Source organism: Lissotriton vulgaris, unplaced genomic scaffold (assembly GCF_964263255.1).
Source record: "Lissotriton vulgaris unplaced genomic scaffold, aLisVul1.2 SCAFFOLD_538, whole genome shotgun sequence".
Taxonomy (NCBI): domain Eukaryota; kingdom Metazoa; phylum Chordata; class Amphibia; order Caudata; family Salamandridae; genus Lissotriton; species Lissotriton vulgaris.
This window is the reverse complement of record NW_028250206.1, coordinates 866,597-889,234: the sequence shown is the minus strand read 5'-3', so window position 1 is coordinate 889,234 and position 22,638 is coordinate 866,597. Positions and strand designations below refer to the sequence as shown.

General features: G+C 42.2%; 1 protein-coding gene and 1 long non-coding RNA gene across 2 annotated transcripts in view; both read left to right on the top strand.

Moving 5' to 3' along the window:
- Positions 1 to 22,638, top strand: part of POLR2D (RNA polymerase II subunit D) — a 182,547-nt gene that overhangs the window by 5,053 nt on the left and 154,856 nt on the right. The gene's annotated exons all lie outside the window — the stretch shown is intronic.
- Positions 7,023 to 7,718, top strand: LOC147663336 (uncharacterized). Its single transcript, XR_015305352.1, has 3 exons — positions 7,023 to 7,104; positions 7,197 to 7,285; positions 7,617 to 7,718. It is a non-coding gene; the product is annotated as an uncharacterized LOC147663336 (long non-coding RNA).

Here is a 22,638-nt window from a genome sequence, read left to right as displayed (position 1 = left end):
AATGTCCTAACGTTTCAATTAGCCAACACTATAAATGCCCCAAAACTCATTAATAGTACAGGATGTTTGGTAATTGTGCTGGATATTATGGTTTAGGTTTGTTTATTGTACAGTTAATAAAAACTCACAATTATAAAACGTACAAATTTTAAAAAGTCAGTATCTTCGTTAAAACAAATAAAGTGCAGTAGTTCAAATGTAAAAAGTCTCAGCTTTAGTTGCATAAGAGTCTGTGGAGTTTTCGTGGCCTTAATGCTTCCTCTTCGATGACCATGGTAGCCAGGGGTGTTTGTTTTGTTATTGTTTGACTTCTGCTAGAGAATATCCTCTGGTTTTTTCGTTCCTGGATATTATGGATTTCACTGCCAGATCGAAATGGACACTTGGAAGGAGACAATAAAAAAACAGTACTCATAGCGTGTGCATCGCTAAAGGTGAAAACGCACTGAACAGTCAAGTGAATTGGCAGTCTGAATTCAAAATGGCCGTCAGACGTTGCACATCGAGCGTATGCGTTTCAGTGACATCAAGCGTAAGCTTCAATACGCGATGAGGGCGGGGAATCAGCTGACCGGATGAAAGACTCAGCCGAGCGCTGCTTGTGGCGTGAACCGAACAGCAGGTCATAGAATGTCACACACCAACAACTTCATAGACATCATGAGGGATGCTTAACCCTCGAAGCTGTTGCAGACAGAAACAACCTTAAGCACGCTAGCGATTTACGCCGGTGTACACAGTGAGTCAAGAGACGCCCAGCATAGGACTCCAGAATGACAACTAGGCTCATAAACGGCGCGCAGACAGTCCCGATCTCACCGTGTGTCAGAAGAAACGCCACAGTTAGAAGGTTGCTGCCAACTGCTTCTTGAATGACAGGTCCGGCCGTGAGTCAGAAGAAACGCCACAGTTTGAAGGTTGCTGCCAACTGCTTCTTGAATGACAGGTCCGGCCGTGAAATGAAGAATACCACAGTGGGGCTGTTGTGGAAACCGCTCGTCGCCACTTGTAGAAACGAAGATGACGCAGCATGGTGGGTAAATAAGATTTATTTCCTTAAAACAGCCCCAGTGCATCAGTGTGGTGAAGTCTCCCGTTTCTAATGATCGTTGGAACCGTTGGAGTCACCAGGGAACCTGGGGAATAGAATGTGGAACGTGGGGGGAACCAATGGGGTGAGTGGAACAACAAAGGTGCTCTCGCGCAGGAGAGCAAGGAGACAACTGATGTCACGCGCCAGTGAAGGCTTGTGACATCATGCTTAGATACAACAGTGTTCCCTGAGTAGCGTAGCACATGTTTATTATTTTTTATTTTTTTTGTATGGGGGGGTCGTTCTAAGTTTCGTACAGAGACAGGACATTTTAAAGGCTGTGACTCGTCTAGAGATTACATTTATCAAGCTTGAATGCTGATAATACTGTACATGAGTGCTCATACTGTACTTATGAAGCTTTTACTGCTCGATATGGCAACTTTTGAGAACCAAGTTTAGAAAATTACATATATGGCAACATTTCAGAACAGGAAAGTGAGAGATTTTGAAAATAAATCGAGGGTCTACATTTTCTCTAATAACTTATACTGAAGCCGAGGCAATTTCAGACAGGAGAAAGCTAAAATAAAGCTATTTTAACTTCGAAAATCGTCAGTCTCCCGTCTGAATTTGGTCTGTTGGCATGTATGAAATTAAGACCTCTGGTATCCAAATAGAATGAAATAGGATAAGGTTTGAAACACCAGTGGTAAACGTCAGTAAATACCACGAACTCTGGCCTTTAACCATTTACTGCCACAAGACCTAGAACAGTGAGTATGTATTACCCAATCAACTAGGATACTTGACGTCTAGTTACATCTTTAACACTACACTGAAATATGCAAAAAAATATCTGTGTTGTGAAGGAGGACCTAAAACATTTCCCCGGTAAGGGCAGCCCCTTGGTCATGCCATTTGAAACTCAAGTTGTGGACTAGTTGGAAATGTTGAACTAGGAGACCATTTTTTTTTATTTTTATTAACAGATTTTATAAATGAAAAAACAATACTACACATGTTGGTGAGCAAAGAAAATCACATTGCAAAGCGTTTACACATAATGAATACATTACACCATTTCAAAGCAGCAATTACAGTTGCATACCCACCCTCGAACAGTACCATAGATTCATTGGCCCAACCAATCCTCCCCCCCCCCCCCCCCCCAATACTCGGCTGTGCTTGAGGGTACAACCCCTAGCCTCGTAAACCAATCTCTCCTGCAGGGCACACCAATCCACCACCGACGCCATTGTGAGCGGGCAGCAATATCAAGTTTGGCATCCATAATCAGATCAAAAAGTCTGGGAGATCCAACAGAGTTTCATTACTTCACATATCAACACAATTGAAATGCAGAGCTGGCATTAGTCTTAACTAGGGCCAGAGGACAGGGGAGAGGGCAGCAACAGAATTCCGGATGGGATGGCAACAGGGGAAAACAACAGAAACGGGTGACATTCCGCCCCGAAGCACATGGAGAAATCTCGACCCGGAGAAACACTTACAGATGGTGAATTATACAGCCACCACTGAACTACATGCACCCAGCATCAGCAGACCTACCGTTAACCCTGTGATTAACATCTCCAAATATCAACTACAGGATGAAGAGATCAAGGTCTTAAGTAAAGGCCTGTCATATGTGCCGACCGCTCCAGCCAATACATTTTTGCTTAAGACGGAGTTATACAGATTCTTCAGGAAGATTAGATTGAGGTATTTTTTCCGCAACCAAACCACCAGAACAAGGGTCCATTACTGGCCTCAGGGAACCATCCACTTTCTTTCCACCTACGTATGCAATGAACCATAGGATTGAGGTGCCGGGTTTTTAGAGACCCGGTGGTGCCAGGGGACCACACCCGAAGACCTCTGGGTTCTCCCTGTTCTAGACTACAGAAACACAGAGTCTTCTAGTTGAAGTCAGAGATCGAGTTTTATTGGCTGCAACCAAGTAACATGTGTCCTAGAATTACAACGGCACGGGCTGTAAGTTCTCAGGAGACTGTTCGCTTTTACAGAACCAGCTTTCTCCTTATATACAGAAATAACAGCTGCGGGCAAGAATTCTTGAGTTTATGATATGGCTATACACATATTTCTACAATAATACAAAGAGCGAAGTCATGCTGGTCAGCACATATTTTAGATGTCCAGATCGTGATGGATTACCCAGTCAGGCCCAGAATTCCCATCAGATATCGATGAAACACCAATAAGGTCGGGCACCCTCCCATCGTAAAACTGGTCATAAACAAGAATCATGGACAGGTGTATGTGTATGGAAAACATGGTCTGTATGTAGTGAATGGTTTATGGCATGTTGTGCCTTGATGATATCTTACTCGGCCACTGGGCGAGGAGCTGCCCGAACAGGTTTGGCTGGAGGCGGTGGAGTCAGCTCGGCCAGGTCATGGGGAAGTCAGCTAAGGTGGACGTGTCCTTTCAGATCAAGCTGGGCCTTAATCAATTGACTTATATGAGGGCAAGCCATGAGATGGATGCCGTTCACAAAATGGAGTCCGAGGGTTGGAACGGAAACCACGAATTAAGGGTGTTAGCATCACTCAATCGTGACGCAAATGCATAGGGATAATGTCCTAATCATTACCGGTCCATCGATACCAAATTCGTCATGGTACGATGATATTTTGTGATACGAGTGTTGGACCTCGATACCGGTGGAACAGCAGGGTCCGGATTTTCAGTACCACAGGATCTTGGCTTTTGAAGACATCGTGACAAGATCAGTGGATCAAGCCCTAGACAAAAGAAAGTTTGTCAAATTCAACCTTAGCAAAAAAGAAAAAACAGCATTGACGGATCTGTGCATTAACAAAGAAATGGTCATCAAACCGGCCGACAAGGGCGGGGCAATTGTTGTGCAAGACCTGAAGAATTATAAGGAAGAAATCTATTGACAACTGGCTGATGGTGTCAGTTACCAGGAACTACCAAGTGATCCATCAAGAGATTTAGCCCTTACAATCTTGGCTACCACGCAGAAAGGCCTGGAGGAAGGTTTCTTAAGCGAACAAGAATTTACATTTCTAAACCAAAAATTCCAGAGACTATCCACAATTTACACCTTACCAAAGGTACATAAGAATCTGGAAAGCCCCCCGGGACGCCCCATTGTGTCCGGTTGTGGATCTATGCTAGAACCGTTGTGCAAATATATTGACTTTTTTCTAAAGCCCATTGCCCTTAACACCAGAGCCTACCTTCGTGATACCACTCAAATCATTAAGTTGATAAATGAGAGACCCTTTGATCCAAAAACAACACTCCTGGTGACGTGTGACATTATATCACTTTACACCAGCATCCCCCAACAGGATGCCTTGGATGTGATGCGAGACGTTTTAGATAAAAGACCAGCTCCTGTCCAAGTTCCAACGGACTTCATAATTCAACTATTAAGTATTGCAATGAAGCAAAACTTTTTCATTTTTCAAGGAAAAAAATGTGCAGACCAAGGGCGTGGCCTTGGGTGCTACTTTTGCCCCTAATTTGGCCATTATTTTTATGGACCATTTTGAACAAGAACATGTCTTCGCATCCAATAACCCTTTTCAAACTAGGCTGGCCCTATGGGTCAGATATATTGACGATGTTCTATGTATCTGGGAAGGCAACAATGATCAACTTAAAGAATTTCATGAATGGCTCAACCGACGGAATCCCCATATTCAATTCACATTTGGAATCTAGCAATGTAGCTATACCTTTTTTGGATATCTCGATCTATGTGGATAATGATCACTTGCAGACCACACTCTTCAGGAAGCAGACTGAGCGGAATTCCCTGTTACAATATGGGAGCCACCATCCCAGAGGTCTTAAAGACAAGTTACCCATTGGTCAGTTTCTCAGAATTAGGAGAAACTGTTCTACTCGAGCCCACTACCTCAAGGAATCTGAGATCTTATATGAACGCCTCGTCTCACGTGGTTATCCTGCCCGAATGATCAGACGTGCAAGGAAACGAGCGTGGTATAATCCACGGGACAGTTTGCTGAATCCTGAAACTCGTGATCAAACAGAGCAAAATCGAATGATCTGTGTGACCACTTTCTCAACACGAAGTAATGAGGTGAAACAAATCATAAATAAGAACTGGCCTTTGATAGCAGACGAGATTAAACAACCACATCTCCCCCTTCATTCCTTCAAAAGGGCCAAAAATATACGAGACCTGGTGGTCCATTCCTACCTGGAACCAGTGAGCCCTCCAACCCTGACAACTCTATGGAATCTACCGCCCTTGATTGGACACTACAGATGCGGCACATGCACTGCATGTGACACCACCATCCAGACAAAGACTTTTGCCCATGGTGACAGGGTTTATACCTTGAAACATCACACAAACTGTAACACAAGTAGTGTGATTTACATTATTGTATGCCCATGCAATCAAGTTTATGTTGGACAAACGCAACAAAAAATCAAATCTCGCATCTCTTCCCACTGCAGTAGACTACGATGCAAGGTGTTGGGTGCCCCTTTGGTAGAACACTGGCAAAACGCAGGACACGTGGTGTCCGAGTTAAAATGGTTTGTCATTGAAAAAGTATCCTTAGGGAGAAGAGGAGGTAACTTACTTACTGTCCTTAACACACGCGAATCCAAATGGATGTCCCTTTTAGACTCCATAAAAAATGGGCTAAATGAACAAGACAGCAGCCTGGCACAATTGGCAGCATTAGGTTGATGTATCTGATTATTGATGGTATGCCCTGGTGGTTGCCTTTATAATTTGATCTATGCATATGTATATCTACTCGTCCACACTCTCATGTTTGAGAAGTGCACGAGCTGCTCTAATTGCTTCTGCTCTACAAAGGTTTTCACTAATTTTTCTGTATTATCGCTCTTTTTCACTTTCATGTCAGAGAAGTGCATGAGCTGCATCAAATGAAACAATTGCACTTGTTCAAAGTAATATTTATGTCAAATGTGATCATTGTACAATTATAAATCATTTCCTGTTTGTTTAAATGTGGAATAATAATTATATCATATATGATTATTGTATAATTACGGATCACCCATGTTTATACATTTCCTGTTAGTTCAAATGATTAACCGCATCCACCTTTACGTCACCATACTCTGTAAATGATCCCCTGTGAGTGATATCTGGCCATAATCACTCGTCACTATCCCTTGTGGTTACCAACTCGTGCATTCCTAAATATCCCTTTGCTGATATTGAATATTGCCCAGATTGGCAGCTAACACTGCAGAACCGTTCTACCAGCAACTACTTATTTATTTGATATTGGACACTGCTCAGATTTGCAGTTAACTCGTCAGTGCCGTTCTACCTGCAACTGTTCAGTAACTTTTCTATGTCCTTGACATCACTCTCAAAGTGACTCCGCCCCCAACTCCGCGTAGCTGCCGGCGGAGTTTGCAGAGACGAGCCTGTCCACAGCGGCCTCGCTATCTCGTGTTTCAGTAAGGTAAGTAGCACTCGCTATTGCCGCCTCTAAAATACCGCGGCTTCTGCCTAGAACCGACTATTATCCCCGCTCCTCCCTGACTGGTGATTTGTTTCCCTCGTAGGATTCAATCACCACGGGACTTTTCTCCTTCCTAAACGACACGGAGGGATTTGGTGGATTCTGCCGTTTGTACCTGGACACGCTGTTCCAGTCTTTTCTGCTCTGACGTACAAGGCAAAAGTGCTTTTTAATAAGGTATGTCAGGGATCACATCGGCTCTTGACTAAGATCAGTCTTACAGCTTTCGGTTAACATTGTTACCAATATGGCCCTTACTGCTTTGTTACAGCGGTTTATCACGCAACAAGTGTTACCACAGAAACCACTTCGACTTTGCCCAGATTAATCACATTTGGTATGATCGGCATTTTCTAAAGGTATGACTCCTTAGTTTTTTCTAATGATTGCTAAGCCGGTCAATCCAAATTTGTAGGCTACTAATTAGGGCTTTATTGCTTTCCAACAGTGATAATTCATGACGCAAAGAGACATCAGACACCATATCTGAATCGCTTAGACTACACGCCTATCCACCTCCGTATGGTTAATGTAAGTTGCAAGTGGAATCATACACTACTATGTTGGCGGTTTGTTTAATTTTAATACCAGATTAACAATACCGTTACTCCTTTAACCCACAGTTGGTGTAACCTCACAGCAGCCAGTTTCACCTGGAATAGTGACATTTTGGATGGTTCTCTACCTCAGCTAATGATTGTTCTAAACTAAAGTAAGTCCCTACTGCATAGAGTGAAATTTACTATGTTTTTAATTCCCTGTTGGTTATTTCCTCTCTGGTAGTACGATTTATATCGTTGAGTTCTAGCATGATTCCACGCTTGCTCCTACTCATGGTTATTTTTCCTCTGTTAGTACGATTTATTTAGTTGAGTTTGAGCAGGACTTTATGCTTGCTCCTACTCGTTGTCCATGTTCAGAGGCCTGTCCTAGGCCCGGACTCCATGGTAAATCTAAATTTACTGAAGCAATTTGTTAGACAGGATCATGACTGTCTGGTCTCATTAATTCATTAGTCTGACTTTGGTGTTTTAATTTCACAGATAGGACTGCCCCACCCTACTTCGTCCTTCCTTCCCCCTGTACCTGTCCTGATGAAGACCCCGGTAAAGGACCTAATGTAGCCTACGGTTAGGGGTCGAAACGTCGATGACTTTCCTTCTCACGTTGGGACCTCCGGCACATGCCCCTGATTACATTGGACTATGTATGTGAGCGTCGAATGTCCCTAGGTTAACAGTGATACAATGGATGCCACAATTGTGTAGGCCTTTTGTTTTGGAATAGCATCAATTGTGATTACAAGACTGTAATAACCTTTCTTTCTTTGACTGTGTATATATTTCTCCTTGACTTTACACCGCTTTGAGCACATCCTTCCCTTCCTTTCCTCCCGACTGGGGCCACTCACTTATTAATTGTGAATGTATTTTCATATTGATTTAAATCCAGTGTTGTTAAATAAAAGACAACATCTGTTAAGAGTTACCTTTTGATTTTTTCGTTTTAATTCATAATTGTGCTAGTGTGTGTTTCACACAACACGCTCTCCTTGCGGGGACCCCCCCTTTACACTTACCACAGGCATTAGTCTTAGAGCTCACACGAACTCCAGATTTAGTAGAGTCCTGTGAAAGTGTTTGAAGAGTAACCATTTGAAAAATCACTATCATAACGTTCCTCTATTAACTCTTTCACAGCACTCCCATAGTACACTATCTACCCATATCCATTGCCCAGCTCTGAGCAGCACCTGTGCTGCAGAGGGGAGTAGGAGCTTGAAGCATTAGGTGAGATCATGGTTACTATTAAAAAGTCACATGAAGACTTGGCCCCTCTTGAGCTCAAGGTTCTTAGAGGACCTCGAGATGAGCAAGTCGAGACTCCTGGCTTGAGCCTTCTGTGGTCCTTCCACCTCTGTTCCAAGTTATTATAAACCTCTTTCTCGTATGCATGCTTTTGATGTCATAGTTTTATTTAGACTACATTTGGAATGCGTTAAGGTCCTATAGTGGAAAACTGCTAACACATTTGGTCAAACATCAGTAGATTAATACAGTAAAATGAACCCTTTTCAGTAGGCAGCTGTAGAACAACTGTACTTCCCATTGTATTGTATTTTAATTGCATGTGTATAGCTTGTATTATCACTGATAAGTTATTGATGATTGCTGCTCCAGAATCCAAGGTTGTTGGTTATTGGGATTAATCTTGTGCTTTCAAGGAAACCATTACCGGCACGGAGTCAAGTATTATTTTGTTGTACTTTAAATTAATAGGAGTTTGATGTGATCATTAGTGGGGGGTGTATGAGTTCATACAAATGTTGGGTTAAAAATAATAGATGAGATACATGAGGTAGTGGAAATTGGATATTATTAAGTTGCCTGGATTTGACTTTCAAAGAGGGGTTGTGATTTTTAGGTCTCGCCTGAGCCAGCGCATGCGCTCTGGCGAGACATTTTGTGAGTGAGCTTTAAAAAGCCGACCACAGCTTTCTGTGTGGCCTAGAGCGTGCGGTTACGCGCACGGTTACGGGCACAGGCGCCATCTGGCTTTCCTGTCTCGTCATGGCTCATTAAGTACATCGCTCGTGGGCACCCTTACAGCCTGCGATTGCGATCACTTTCACGGCTGTGCGGCCAATGCTTGTTCTTAGGAGTTGTGTGACTGCACAAGCGGCATTCACGCATCCCCCATTCATGGTGCTTGCCCCCTTGTCACTCAGTGCTATGTTCCCCCCAGATTGTCTGTCCCCCAGTGTTAGCAAATAGCAGTGGTGCAAACAATCTCAAGCATGCCTGCACAATCCTGCTTATTTGCTCACCATTTGACGACTTTGCCTTCTTGCTGGTGCTGGTTGTTCCTACCAGAGGAGTCACTGCTTGTTGTTTGGTCGCCGCTTTCTGCCCCATTGCTGATGTTGCGCTGGTACTTCTTTTGCCCGTCTCTCTTCTCGCTCACCTCCAGGCGCTCTTCACTCTCCCACTTTCATTGGGTTCTTCAGGCTGCTACGCTTGTGTGCCCTCTTATTTGTTTCATCAGCCAATCTTTGCTGTGGGTGGTCGCTGCTAATCTTTCTTAACCCGCTCCTCGCACTCTGCCTGACGTACTCGCACAGCACTTGTCTCCCATGCTGCCTGTAACTTTAAATTGCCATTTCCTTTTGGACTTGTAGGCGGGTCCCGGGTGGCACTCATTCTCTCCTGCCTCCAATGGATGACCCGGGCTGCAGCAATGCCAGTCTTAATCGCATGCGGGCCCCTGGTAGGTGTGGACTTCCTCCACCACATGAGTACCCTGGCTGCAGCGATAATGCCAGTCTTTATTCGCAGGCGGGGGCCACTCACTGTTTCACGAAGGTCCCGGGCTGCAACAGTGATGCCGATCGTCAATCTCTGTGGGTGGGCCCTGGGGTAACACTTGCCTGCCTTTCACCTCTGGTCAGTGTTCAGGGCCTTCATTGGTGATTTCAATCCCTGCCTCTCTTTCCATGATGACCTCCTGCTCAACTGTGTATCAAGCCCAATGCCCCAAGGGCCCTCTCTTTTTCTCTGGCAAAGGTACGGTTTCTCGTCTCAATGTCTCTGCTGCGATAGTCTCAAAATGGTACTAGTTAGGGTTGCCCTGCCTTTAATAGGAGTTGCATGAACTGGGTTGCATTTTCAAATCCCGCATAACTTTCACATTGGATGGTAGTATTAGAGTATTGGCATATCCAATAGGCCTCGCCTTTGGGACCTTTTAACTGTTTAGCCATGCAACAGTTAATGATGTTTAACCGAGGATATTGTGCTGCATAACTAAATACTTATAAGGTCCCAAAAGCGAGACCTATTGGTTATGCCAGTGCTTGTTGAAACTAGGTGTGTGCAACATGCAGAAATACAATAATGTAGATTAAGGCAAATATACATGTGACTTAGAAGTAGGCTGTGCTCAGAGGGAGAAAGCATGCAAAGGATGTAAAATAAGGAGCAGGTCATTCAAAAGAAAAAGAGGCAACAATCAGAAGTTTTAAGTCAGTCAGATTTCATTCAGGGTTTTAGGAATATAGAGGAGGTTTTTTGTGATAACACTTAATCTGAGGATGCAAACTGTAGAAAAAGACCACATTGTATGTGACATAGCGCTGTTTTTTTTTTTTAGCTAAGCACTTGATTCAGGCGATCATCCTATCTGCTTTTAGACTTACCTCTAGATCACAACTTCATCAAACACATCTGATCTGCTCAGAGTTTGGAAGTAAAAAGTAATGGATTGACCAATATGTAAGGAATATCAAGAGCTTTAGGAAATGATTTAATGAAGCAGTAATCTCATTATCAAAGTGACATGAGATAATCCTATTGGGTACATAATACCGGAATCGAAGAGTTCATTTTGAAAATGCTGGGGTGGATGTCTTCTATTGTTCACCCAAAGTTTCTGACATTGTTAATTTCAAAGGTGCAGTGGGATCTGTTTTGGATACCCCTAGTTCAGCGTGGCATAAAATAGGAGTGAGGACAGCTTCCCCAGACAGTGGAAAAGTGTTTCCTACATTCTTGTGGCTGGACAAAAGGGACCCAGGGACTGAGGTGAAGAGAATATAGTGAGGGCTGCTTTTAGAAATCCCATGAAGGCTTTGTTAGTAAAGGGTTGCTGATTAATTATTCATAAGCTCTGCTGTCTGGTGGATGGTATTGGTGAAGTGGCTTCAGTTTATGTTGTTTCGGTGGGTTAGACGTTTCTAGGCCAAGCCTGTCCTTTTGCCTGCCATTCATTGCTGCTTCAGGAGTCCATCACCTCATTGTGTCTGTGTTGTGGGTGCACACATTTAGAGGCCGTTCCAGTGCTACCTGCAGTGAGAAGCTTCACTTACACATAGTCTGTGCCTGAAGGGCAGTTTGAAAAGGACATTTGAAAAAGAACCAAGCCAAACAGGTCCTGCTGCATGAGGCAGTGGGTGCACTCCGTGGTGCTGTTTGCTGTACTGTTAATGTAGCACAAGTGCATATATGTCCTGACCTAACAGAAATTGAGCAGAAAAATTAGAAAGTAAAGAAGGAAGCTTAATCGGTTAGGTAACCACTGTTGAAATCTGACTCTAACCATATGTGTAAATCCCAGCAGACCAAAAGCAGCATTTCATCGTTTCGAGGTTTGTTTTACTATTAGTAATCACTTTTGCCGAACAGACTTTATGAACCAATATAAATGCAGGTCAAACCATGTAACCTCATCAATTTCTTGGGTCAATTAAGCAGGTAGTGCTTATACCCCTGTAATTTACAGCGCTGTGAAACGTTAACATGTTAGTAATTAAGTATATTTTGAATGCAAGCTAGTGCCAGCAGTAGTCAGCTTTTTAACTGAAAGACACCGCCACCCTCCCTCTACTTCAAATTTGAGTAGAACACCCTCTATCGGCCTTATTATGTACTTAAAGGGAGCAATGTTTTATTGAATGAAGAACTTTTTTCCACCCTTGTGATCTGTCAATAAATGTTATTTTAAATAGCAGTGACACTTCTGAGAAGCCCAGCATCAACTCTCGCCTTTTTGTTTTAATCACATTAAACATTTAACCAAAGGTAAATTGACAGGGCATGAGTGCAGCACCCACCCTGAGAGACAAACATGTAAACAGCACAGAAGAATTAACAGAATGTGGATGAAGAACAAGAACTGTTCTTCTTGTTTGTAGTGGGTCAGGAAGGGTTTAGGAAGCAAAATAGCTTTGGGTGCGGAAACCTATTGTGATGGGTATAAAAACCTTCATATGTAAAGGATCGCTTGTAGTGTAGTTCCTATATTCCCAATAGGCTCTGCGCATTGGAATAACATAAACGATAGTTTAGACGTAGGACTAAGGTCGACTAGGTCTCTATTGAATATGTTAGACTTAATTATGAATGCCAGCTAGCTCAGAGGTCACTAGAAACTTTCTCGAGTGAACAGGAAGGAGTTAACTTTCCTGAATAGACAAGAAGGGATTAGTTTCTGACAACCGCATAAACATGACAACTTTGCTCTCTCCAGAATAAGGAGTATATCTCCAGAGTTGTGTGAAAACAATAGATAACTATTTCACTCAGTCAATCGTGCATGCTTAGTTTCACCAGAGTGCAGAGAAATAGAGAGACGGGCGTTTTCAATTAAAGTTGTTATTTATTGAGCAGTCCTCTTTCTCATGCAAGAGTAGTGAATTGCCACAATTGCAATACTTGTTATAAAGTAAAGTGCGTACAGTAAAAGGAGTATTATGAAATAATACTGTAAAAGCATTGATATGGTTTCTGAGCCATATGATACTTAAAATGGATAAAATACATACAATGATAAATGGTCGACTAAACGTGCTCAACTGGTGTTTCTAAATACGCCTACCTAAATGTACCTGACCTAAGCCTAATACGTGGGAAGGAGTAAGTAAGTTAAGATAGTTTTGCCAAGATTCTGCATCAAGAATTCTCTAAGGATCTAATCAGCTCCGTACCTTGTTTATAGAATGAAGGAAGTCTTGTATCTCTTTCTCAGGACTCGATCTCCCAGCAACTCGCAAGGGTGACTGGAAACACTGGAGCTGAATTTCTCGGCAGGAGAAAAGACAGCGTCTTTCTTAGTGCGTCAAATGGGAGGGTCGGCTTCCTTCGGCACTCGCATCAGCTGGGCGTCGGGCAAGTAGATAGCCGCTCTGCTCCAAACCACTGTGTGTTTGCTTAAGGCAAATGCTGGTATATGTATACCTGAAAGGTGCCGAGTTTGACGTAAGGTTGGACATAAGACGTCACTAAGAACTTACAGTTCTTTCTGGACTCCAGGAGTTCTTGTGCAAATCAAAACAAAAGCAGGGGGAATTCCCGTGCTGCTGGAGGCTTGGTTTGTTTAAAGAACGCGTTGTACTTTCTAGGAGTCTATGGGAGTTGCCTTGCCGTATTTGGACTGCATGGGCTATGACTAAATATGGGTATGATTCTTATGCCTTTATAAGGATATTATTTGTTATAACCACATAAGGGCATGAATCGGGAATATTTAATTAGGGTCCTAGATACGTTTACAACACCCACTCCACGTATAATGTCAATCATTACTAAATACTAAGCAATATGTAAACATATAAGTGTGCATGTGTTTTCCAGCTCACCCCAAAATACATCAAATGCATTTGAAATGGTATAGATACATGAAAAATTAGTATTATACTGTACGTTTTTCAAGCAGTAGTATCATTCAGATAATGCATATAAAAATATTGGCTGAATGAATTGCGAAAATTACATTTATGAAATGGCTTTTAATACAGAAGAGAAGGTTGAGACCATTTCATCACATATTTATACAATACTGTACATGTGCTAGAGGCTCGGTCAAAATATTGTCTCTAGAGTCTCTAAAAATAGAAGTTCTGTTCTCTAAGAATAGTTCTACTTTAAGCAGAGTACATGTGCCAAAAAAAAGTAAATATTTTGGAGATTGGAAAAAATAATTTCGCTTTTAGGGGAAAAAATAGTTCCAATGTTTTTAGAAAGTTGTTTATCGAAATTGAAGGCCGAATTCAGAGTTCAGGGAACGCTGTGTGCTCGCTGTTTCAAAAGTTATTCTCGTTGTTAGGAGAGAACATCAAATCAGAAAGGCTGGTGAAAAATTCGTCTACAACAGTAGGTGAAAGTGTGGCCAGGTTTGAAAAAGCTGAAATAGTGCATATGTGAGAATCATTGCCATCATCGATTTCTACATCAGCAATGCTCACTGAAGGTTGTACCTGTGTGGTGCCGCTTTCATCTCGTACTCCACCGCCACCTAATCGTAATGGTGAAGTCTCAACGAATGCCGTCATCAGAATAGGTACAGAAAAGGGGGTGGTGATGAACAGAGTGTCTGAATTAAGCAGACCACTCTTACCCAGTCCAAAGATCAGGGCTTGATCCATCACCGTTATTTAACTCACTGCCCCATCCCAGCTCAGAACCTGGCTATATGCAAATCAGTCTGTCCCTGGCCCAGTGCATCATGGGAACAAGGCAGACCAAACTACCAAGCCAATTCTTCACCAGAAAGGAGACAAGCTTCCGGGGACCGGTTTCTGGCATTTCAGCCGTCGTCGGCCCGGCTTGCTTGAATCCTGATGGAGCAGTGAGTAAGGGACTCATGTCTGAGTATACCCTGCCACACCTATAGTGGCCAAAAACGATACAGAAAAGGGGGTGGTGATGAACAGAGTGTCTGAATTAAGCAGACCACTCTTACCCAGTCCAAAGATCAGGGCTTGATCCATCACCGTTATTTAACTCACTGCCCCATCCCAGCTCAGAACCTGGCTATATGCAAATCAGTCTGTCATCAGAATAGGTAGCCGCTGGGGACAACACGTTGCATGAGCCGTTACCGAACCAAGCAAAGTATCGATATCCATTGGTACTGCTGATGGTAGTGTAAGACAGACGTCCAACACACATTCTTCTCCGCATAGCAGACATCGAAGCACAGGTAAGATGCAATCTTGCCAGATTGGTCTGAATGAAAGAAACAAGGTAGTGCTCGGATCTCTTAGCCGGGTCAATCCGAGGACTTTAGTTATTCGTTCCCGGTATCGTATTGCTAGGATCGTTTCTTCCATCGTAGCCAGAGTTTTGTCTGTGACTTGGCTTGCCATATCGGAGCAGAAGGAACAAAAATAAAATTCCTGCTACGAGACCCAAGATTAGAGGTAGGCTGCCGAAGACAGAATGCACAAAATTCGGGGAGATGCCCAGAACTGTTTGAAAGGGTGCTAAAAGTCCCGAAAAAATTGTCTTAAATACATGTGCGATGCCACTGGTATCAGACATGTTTAAAATTTGGCTTAACATTTCTACGAAATGCACGGGGCAATTTGTTGATAATAGGGTATGTATCTCTGCCGCTGTCCTTGCAACTTGCAGATCATACGTCTATTTGGACGAGGTTAACGGCACAGTTGTCTGTAAAAGAATAGACTTCATTCTGCTTAGAGTATCAATTCGAATAGAAGAGATATTCAGAGAAAGCCATATTGCTGCCTCCTTGTCTGGTTTGCTGTTAGGATACAATACTTGCATACAGCAAATGACCCTGGAAGTAACAGTTACAAGATAGGCTTTTCCTGGCACCATGCCACAACAGAAAGTAGCTGCTGTTGGAAAGCTGTCTGAAAAAAGGCTCTATCTGTGCTGCAGGGGTGCTGTGCAGGTGACCTGAAAGGTTATTTGATGACCCTTCGCAGGCTCCATGCAGGTTAATACCTTGACACAGAAGTGTACCGCTTAGTGAATTTTTACAGTTGTTACCACTAAGAAATACCTCTTTTTTCCCTTCACTATAACATCTATGTGTATAAGGTAAATTCCAGGTTGACTTGATGTATCCTTTACCCAACCTTTCATACAGGCCTGCTGGTATATACTTTTGGCAATATTGAAACTGAAAAGTTGTTATCGGAATTGTAATTGTACCATGTATTATCCATTCAATGACGGGTCTCTCTGACATTGTCAATGGTTATCTCTCAAGTTTTTCAATGCTCAGAATCGTATAGTCTGCTCCTTTTTGTGCCAAACTGATTTGTTTATCAGTAAGGTTAAAGATAGAAAATAATGACGTTATGTTGATTAGACGCCATGGCACGTAGCCTGAACGCAGGTTTTGCAACGTCCAGCCTAGCTGTACAATAGAACGCAATTGGGACTGGCCATGTTGTAACATTAGCAAGTCCTGCTCTATTATATCAATAGCAGATGATACAATGCTGTCCAGTGAATAAATTCTGGAGGACAGAGTCGTTAACCCATTGTTCACTACATAAAGTGATTTTTCCAAATTAATACGATCAATTTCTCGTATTTTTTCTGCAGTTTCAATTTGCATTACTTTCCAAGCTTCGTTGTAAGCAGCGTATATACCGGTCGCTATGAAACGTTTTTGACGCTGTTTGCGAGGTCCCAATATGAAATCTCGCAAGTCAGCACCTTCTTTAAGTAAAGTCAAGTGTTGCTTAATTTCAGGCAGTGTGGATTTCTGTAGCCACTCAAGGCATAGTTTTCCTACACTATATGTTGTAATTATCCCTGGATGTTGTCTCTGGGAATATCTTGGGTCTGGCCTGTTCTGTTTGAACCCCTGTGTTTTGTTCAGGAATCTATCTTGCCAGTTATTAGTGTCTGTGGGCCAGATCAACCATTTTTTCCAGTCAGGATGTGTTTTGTTTTGGTATAAAATATGGGATAAGTCTATCTCCACATCTGTAGTGCTATTGCTATCAGGTATGGGCTTTGGAATAGACGGTTTGTTTAAGTCTTTTATCTTGGCTAAACCAAGACAGGTTGTTTGTTGAATGGTGTCATTCAGGAATATTATCTGTTCTGGGATCATGCAGGCTCTAAATAATGATTCTAAACCTTGTACCTGCCTGTCTTTTGTACCCCAGATGGTTTTTGTCTCAATGTTGTTTTTCCAAAATTCAAAACCAAATGTAGACCTTTTTTAATAACATTTTTCAGAATAAATCAATTTAGTGTTTGTCAACATGTTTTTCATTCCTGTCTTATTTAACATTAAAAAAAAAACGTTTCTGGATCACTGTTGTTAAAACCTGAGGTATGGGAATTGCTCATAAAATGTTTTCGAGCTGCCTCTTGGCGGTGTTGGACAATGTTCCCATTGATTATAATTAAACACATTTCTAGGATTAGCAGATTTATGCGAATAGTGATGCCCACAATGATTATAGCAATACATTTCTTCATAATTTGATGAACCCTGTAAATAATCATGTTCTGTGAATTTTGCTGACATTTGTAAATCTGACATCATATTATTAATATTTTCAAAGTCCCAATCATCAGAGAAAGTACTAGTTGATACAAAGTCACTTAAGGAAACCTTGAATTGATGTGGATTTTCAAGAGCTCAATCGGGCCATAGATTTCGTAATCAGTTTTGTCCCATGCTACCCCACCGGGTATCTGATTGGCTGTGATGTTAACTGATGACAGTTCTCTTTTTTTCGATGTGTGAAGATCTGTGAGGCTTTAGGACCAAGTTGATGTTCTGACTTGCTGTGTCCATTGTACTATGTTTTCCATCAATAAATCTACCCAAACTTAGAACTAAAATCAGCCAGAGCAGGAGAAAAAGTACACCTAACCCAATCCATAATTCAATCCATGGTGAAATCAGATATGTTTCTCCAAGTTGATGAAAGAGTTCTGTAATTTTGTCTTTGAAAGTTTTTGTTGCTGGTTTGTCTCCATGTTCACTTGGATCATTAGAAAAGTCATTGGTATTGATGAAGTAGCCAGATGCAATTCTGTCAATTGTTGGAATTGCTTCCAGATTTTCATTAGTCTTTGGATCTTTCTTTGTTTCATTAGCATAGTCTGAGGCTACATCATTGTAGTCAGGTGTTTCTTGACGAACTGTTGCAATTTGGGTTTCAAGAGGCACAAGTTCCATGGCTTTGTTGCATAGTCCTTTTTTATTCACTGCAGGTTTATCAAAAGTGATTAGTCTTTCAGTTTGAACCTCTTGGATTGTAGCAAGATTTGGTCTTCTGCTATTTCTTGGGAGTCCACTGGGCCTACTACTTATTATTGGCCACATGATTGTGGTTTTACCAGGTCTATGGATACAACTCGGTTCTCCTTTTTACCAGCAAGGGGCGGTAGTACTACTGATCTTGTTCCGCTGACCGCTAAGACAGGTACTGCTTTTCTGTAAGAAGGCCCAAATTCCTTCTTCACCGTAATCTTTTCTCTGACCAGATCCCCAATCTTTGGAATCCAGACAGGTCTTGCTGGGACAGGTGGTTTTTCTTCAGTGGTTGTTGGCTTTAGCTTTGTTACTTAGACTTCTTCTTGTTTCATTTAAGTCCTGTAAAACAGCCAAACGATCTTTGATATCAAAGGTTTTTTGTTTCACCACTGAAGTGTGACAATCTAGATCCTGGATGATCATTCTAGTACCGAACAATAGTTCGTATGGAGTGATACCTCCTAGAGAATTTCTTGGCAGATTATTAAGACTACGTTGGACACTTATTAAATGCTTGACCCACCCGTCACCCGAACCTAATACCCTCGCCGTTATAGATTGCTTTATGTCACGGTTTTTTCTCTCCACTACCACATTTTCCTCGGGATGGAATGGACTAGAGTACCGCAATGGGCCACGGCCTCCGTGTAAGCTCGAGAGCTAAACGCAGGACCCTGGTCAGAATGTAGCATGCCAATTGCGTATGTGTCGATAAAGACTCGCAAATCTTTTATAACAGTTCTGGCGTCAGCCGAGCGCTGGGGCCTCATCTAAATGAATCCTGTCTTAATAATTATGGGATCGCATTTCTCCGTCTGGATTTCTGCGTATAGATAGCCTAATGCTGTCTAATAGAGGTGTCCGAGCAGGTGTCTGGTCCGGTTCATAACTGCGATCTCTATTGCAGTTCTGACAATTCATTGCAAAGTTATAAATTTGCACGCTCCTCCCCGGCCACCAGTACTCCGATTGTAATTCTATTAGAGATTTCAAGATCTCTTGGTGCCTCAGACCCATTCCCATCTGTGCTTCTTGAATCAAGTAAGCCCTCCGGTTCGTGTTTGGAATTACTCTGTCCCCCACTCCAGGTATTTGAGCAAAAGGAATGGAGTTTGCATCAATTATGTATGTATTATTGAGTGGATAGTTGAGAGGTAATGCTGCATAGTCGCCTTTTAATGAGGCTTTTACCGCCAGCATGGTTTCTCCATCTATGTGTGTTTTAGAACGCTTTTTTGTGGCTACGGAAGCCGGTTGAACCGCTGCCGCTGTGGCTCTGTTAGCCAATGAATTCTCTGCAACGTGAACGCCATCACGTCGATGACTCGGTGTATGTATCAGGTGAGTCTTTTGTAAATTGTAAAATTGTAAATTGATACTTTTATAGCACACTACTCACCCGCAAGGGTCTCAAGGCGCTTGTACGAATACTTCTGTGGAACCCATCCTGACTTTCCCTGTGAGGCGTCCACTCCTGGGCACCCCCAAGGTGGAGGCCAGGCATCCTTAGCGTTGTGGGGGCCGTTGTGGAGGCCGTTGTCGAGATTAAGCAAGCTATTGCCCAGAGTTGCAGAGTGGGACTCCATGATTGGAATAGGCACCGAGGCGAGAATTATCAGGTCCGTGGAAATTTTGAGCCCAAGACCCGCCGAGGTGGGGAATTGAACCCTGGTCCCGGGCTAGACCTCTGCATCAGGGTCTGCCACTCTAACCATTGAGCCACACTTTTGTTCTGTAAAAGAACTACTTGTTCCCATAGCTTTTTATGCTTTTATTGTGGCACCTGTCTCATCTTTGTAACCGTTTTGAATCCAGGTCTGCATGCTGTTATTGTAAGACGCAGTAATGTGAATCGCACACTATAAGTGTCGGGAATTTGCAATCGGCATTTTCAAGCGCCATCTGTACAGATCTTATTTCAGCTCGCTGAGCTGTACAGTTTCTGAGTGATTCCGTTTTGGTGACCATTGGTCTGAATTTACCTAAGCGTCAGCGACCTTTGACTAACGCGCACGCAGCATTGTAAATTTGTTTTTCCACAACGTAGTGTTGTGCAAATCTGTCTGTGTAGATTACACAGGTGTATTGTTCTAGAGGCAGAATTTCGATCGGCAGAGGATATTCATGTCCGTATTCTAGATCTTCTAGTTTTTTCATTTTCGGATCAAAAGCGTGTTTTACGTCTTCTGCAGCAAGATAATTTTCCCATTGTATCCATTTTGGATCTAATGCCACTGCATTTGGAATGCGTGGTCTTGTTACTGCCTCAAGGGCTGATACTGCTGTTAAAACAGTTATGCTTTTGCCTTGGGCTAGGGCTTTCTTTTGCTACAGCAGTTTGAACCGCAGTCAGAATTTTTTCAGTAGAACTGAATTTCATTTCAGCTTGTGTGTACAAGTGTGATTTATAAGCTATTGGTACCGTTTCTCCCTCATTAGAGGTCAGGTATGTGAATCCGCATCTTCCTGGGATGATTCGGATTACAAGGTTGAGTACGTTTACGCGTGTTTGCAGTTTTGTTTTAGCTTACATGTCTGTTTGTAATCTTAAAATTTCAGTGTGTTTCTGAGTCCAATTAATTGGTTTGAAATCAGGTTTTATTAATTCGTAGAGAGGTTTAACCCTCTGCATAATTTAAAATGTATGTTCTTCCGAAATTCAGGAAACCTAGTATTGATTGTAAGTTCTTCAGCGTTTTTGGAGTTTGTAGTACAGCACACTTCTCTAAGAAGTTGTCTGCTAGGCTTTTGCCTTCACTTGATAATTCATATCCTAAAAATAGGACAGTTAGATGGGTAATTCGTAACTTTTTAAAGTTGAATTTGTACCCTTCAGCTGCGAACCCAAGTATTATGGTGTTCACTCTTTTCAAGTGAGTCTCCAGGTCATCGTCTGTGAGATAGATGTCGTCGACATAAGATAATGCCTCATCGTCATATATTTGTAGTAACTCTGTTACCCTGGCTGAGAATAATCCTGGGCTATTCTTGAATCCCTGTGGGAGACAACCAAATTGTTTTGGCCCCCCATTTTTGAGAAAGCGGTCAAATATCTGCTTTCTGGTGCTATGTTTTGACAGAAGAATCCATTTGAAATATCTAATGTCGTTTTTATATTTTTTGTGCAGAATGTTATTCATTAGTGCTGCACTGTGTGAGTTTTGTACTGCAAATGTTTTGCAGCAGGAGTTTGTGTCTGTAGTCCAAAACTAGACGATATGAATAGTCTTGCTTGGAGACCAGAAACAAAGGATTGTTCATTTGTGAGGTGCATGTTTCAATCACCCCCTGGTATTCAAGTTGATCTAACATCTCCCTAACTTGTTTTTTAGCTTCTTGCTTAACTGGATACTGCCTTTGTGCAGTGAGTTGATTTTTTTAACTGAATTTGATGGTGAGGAGAATCGTCATCCCATCCTACATGATTTTTATATAATGCAGGAGCTTGGGCTACTGCCCATTTTCTAGCAAATGTATATTTTTTATGTATTGGAATAGATTTGAGAAGGCAGGCATAATCATTTCTTCGCCATGTGGGCACTCCCTTACAAACTCTAGTGGCCAGTCTTTTTCTGCTAGAAGGATATCATAGCCTTTCGATAGGTTCTGCCAAAAGAGACCTCTTATTTTCCTAGTTTTGTCCCCCTCTATATGCAATGTTATTTCGTATAATTTATGGGGCACGCTAACTCTGGTATCTGCAGTTTCCACTTGAATGTATTCATTCGTGTCCACTGTCTCCAGAAGATTCATCAGGATCTTGCGAGCTATGGTCACTTCTGCTGCGCTGTCTAGCATTGTCTGGGCCCACTCTCTGTTTTTCAGTTGTGTCCTCAGAATCCTCGGCATGTTTTATTTTAATACTAGCTACCTTCTTCTTTGGAAATTGTAATTTTTTACTTTGAGCAAGTTCCTTGTCTTTGGACTTGACGTGCTCTTCTTTGTGTTCTGACCGTCCTCTTCTTTCCGATTTCTGTGAGGAAGTCTGAAAAGATCGAGAGGGACGTGTATCAATATCTTGATTTCTATCAGGTTTTCTCAAATTATACCTATTTCTAAGGTTGTATCTTTTTTCAGAGGGCTCCCTTTGGGGAGACTTGCCTCTGGACTGAAACTGTTTTTCTCTGGGAGTGGATTGTTTATTACCCTCCCAACTCTTTTTTGGAATATTGAGATTATTCTTAATGAATGTTTTTTTCAGGATTTTCAGTTAGTTGTGGTTTAAGTGGTTTCCCACCCAAACTATCTCTACCTAGTTCTTCATAGGATTTTTCTATGATTCTGGCAAGTTCAAAAGTTTGTTCTGCTATATCTGTTTCTTTCGATTATTGGCGGATCGCCACAGATGCTGCTTCTCCTTTTATGTTGGCTAGTAGTATAGCCGAGACTTGCTTAAAGTCTTTCAGTAACTTCATACCTAGAGTTAAAGCAGGTTCTAGACCCTATTCATTTTGAATCTGTCTTAGTACGTCTGGTATTGATGAGTTACCTCACCCACAGGAAGCGGGTGCACAGGTGCGAAGTAGTGTC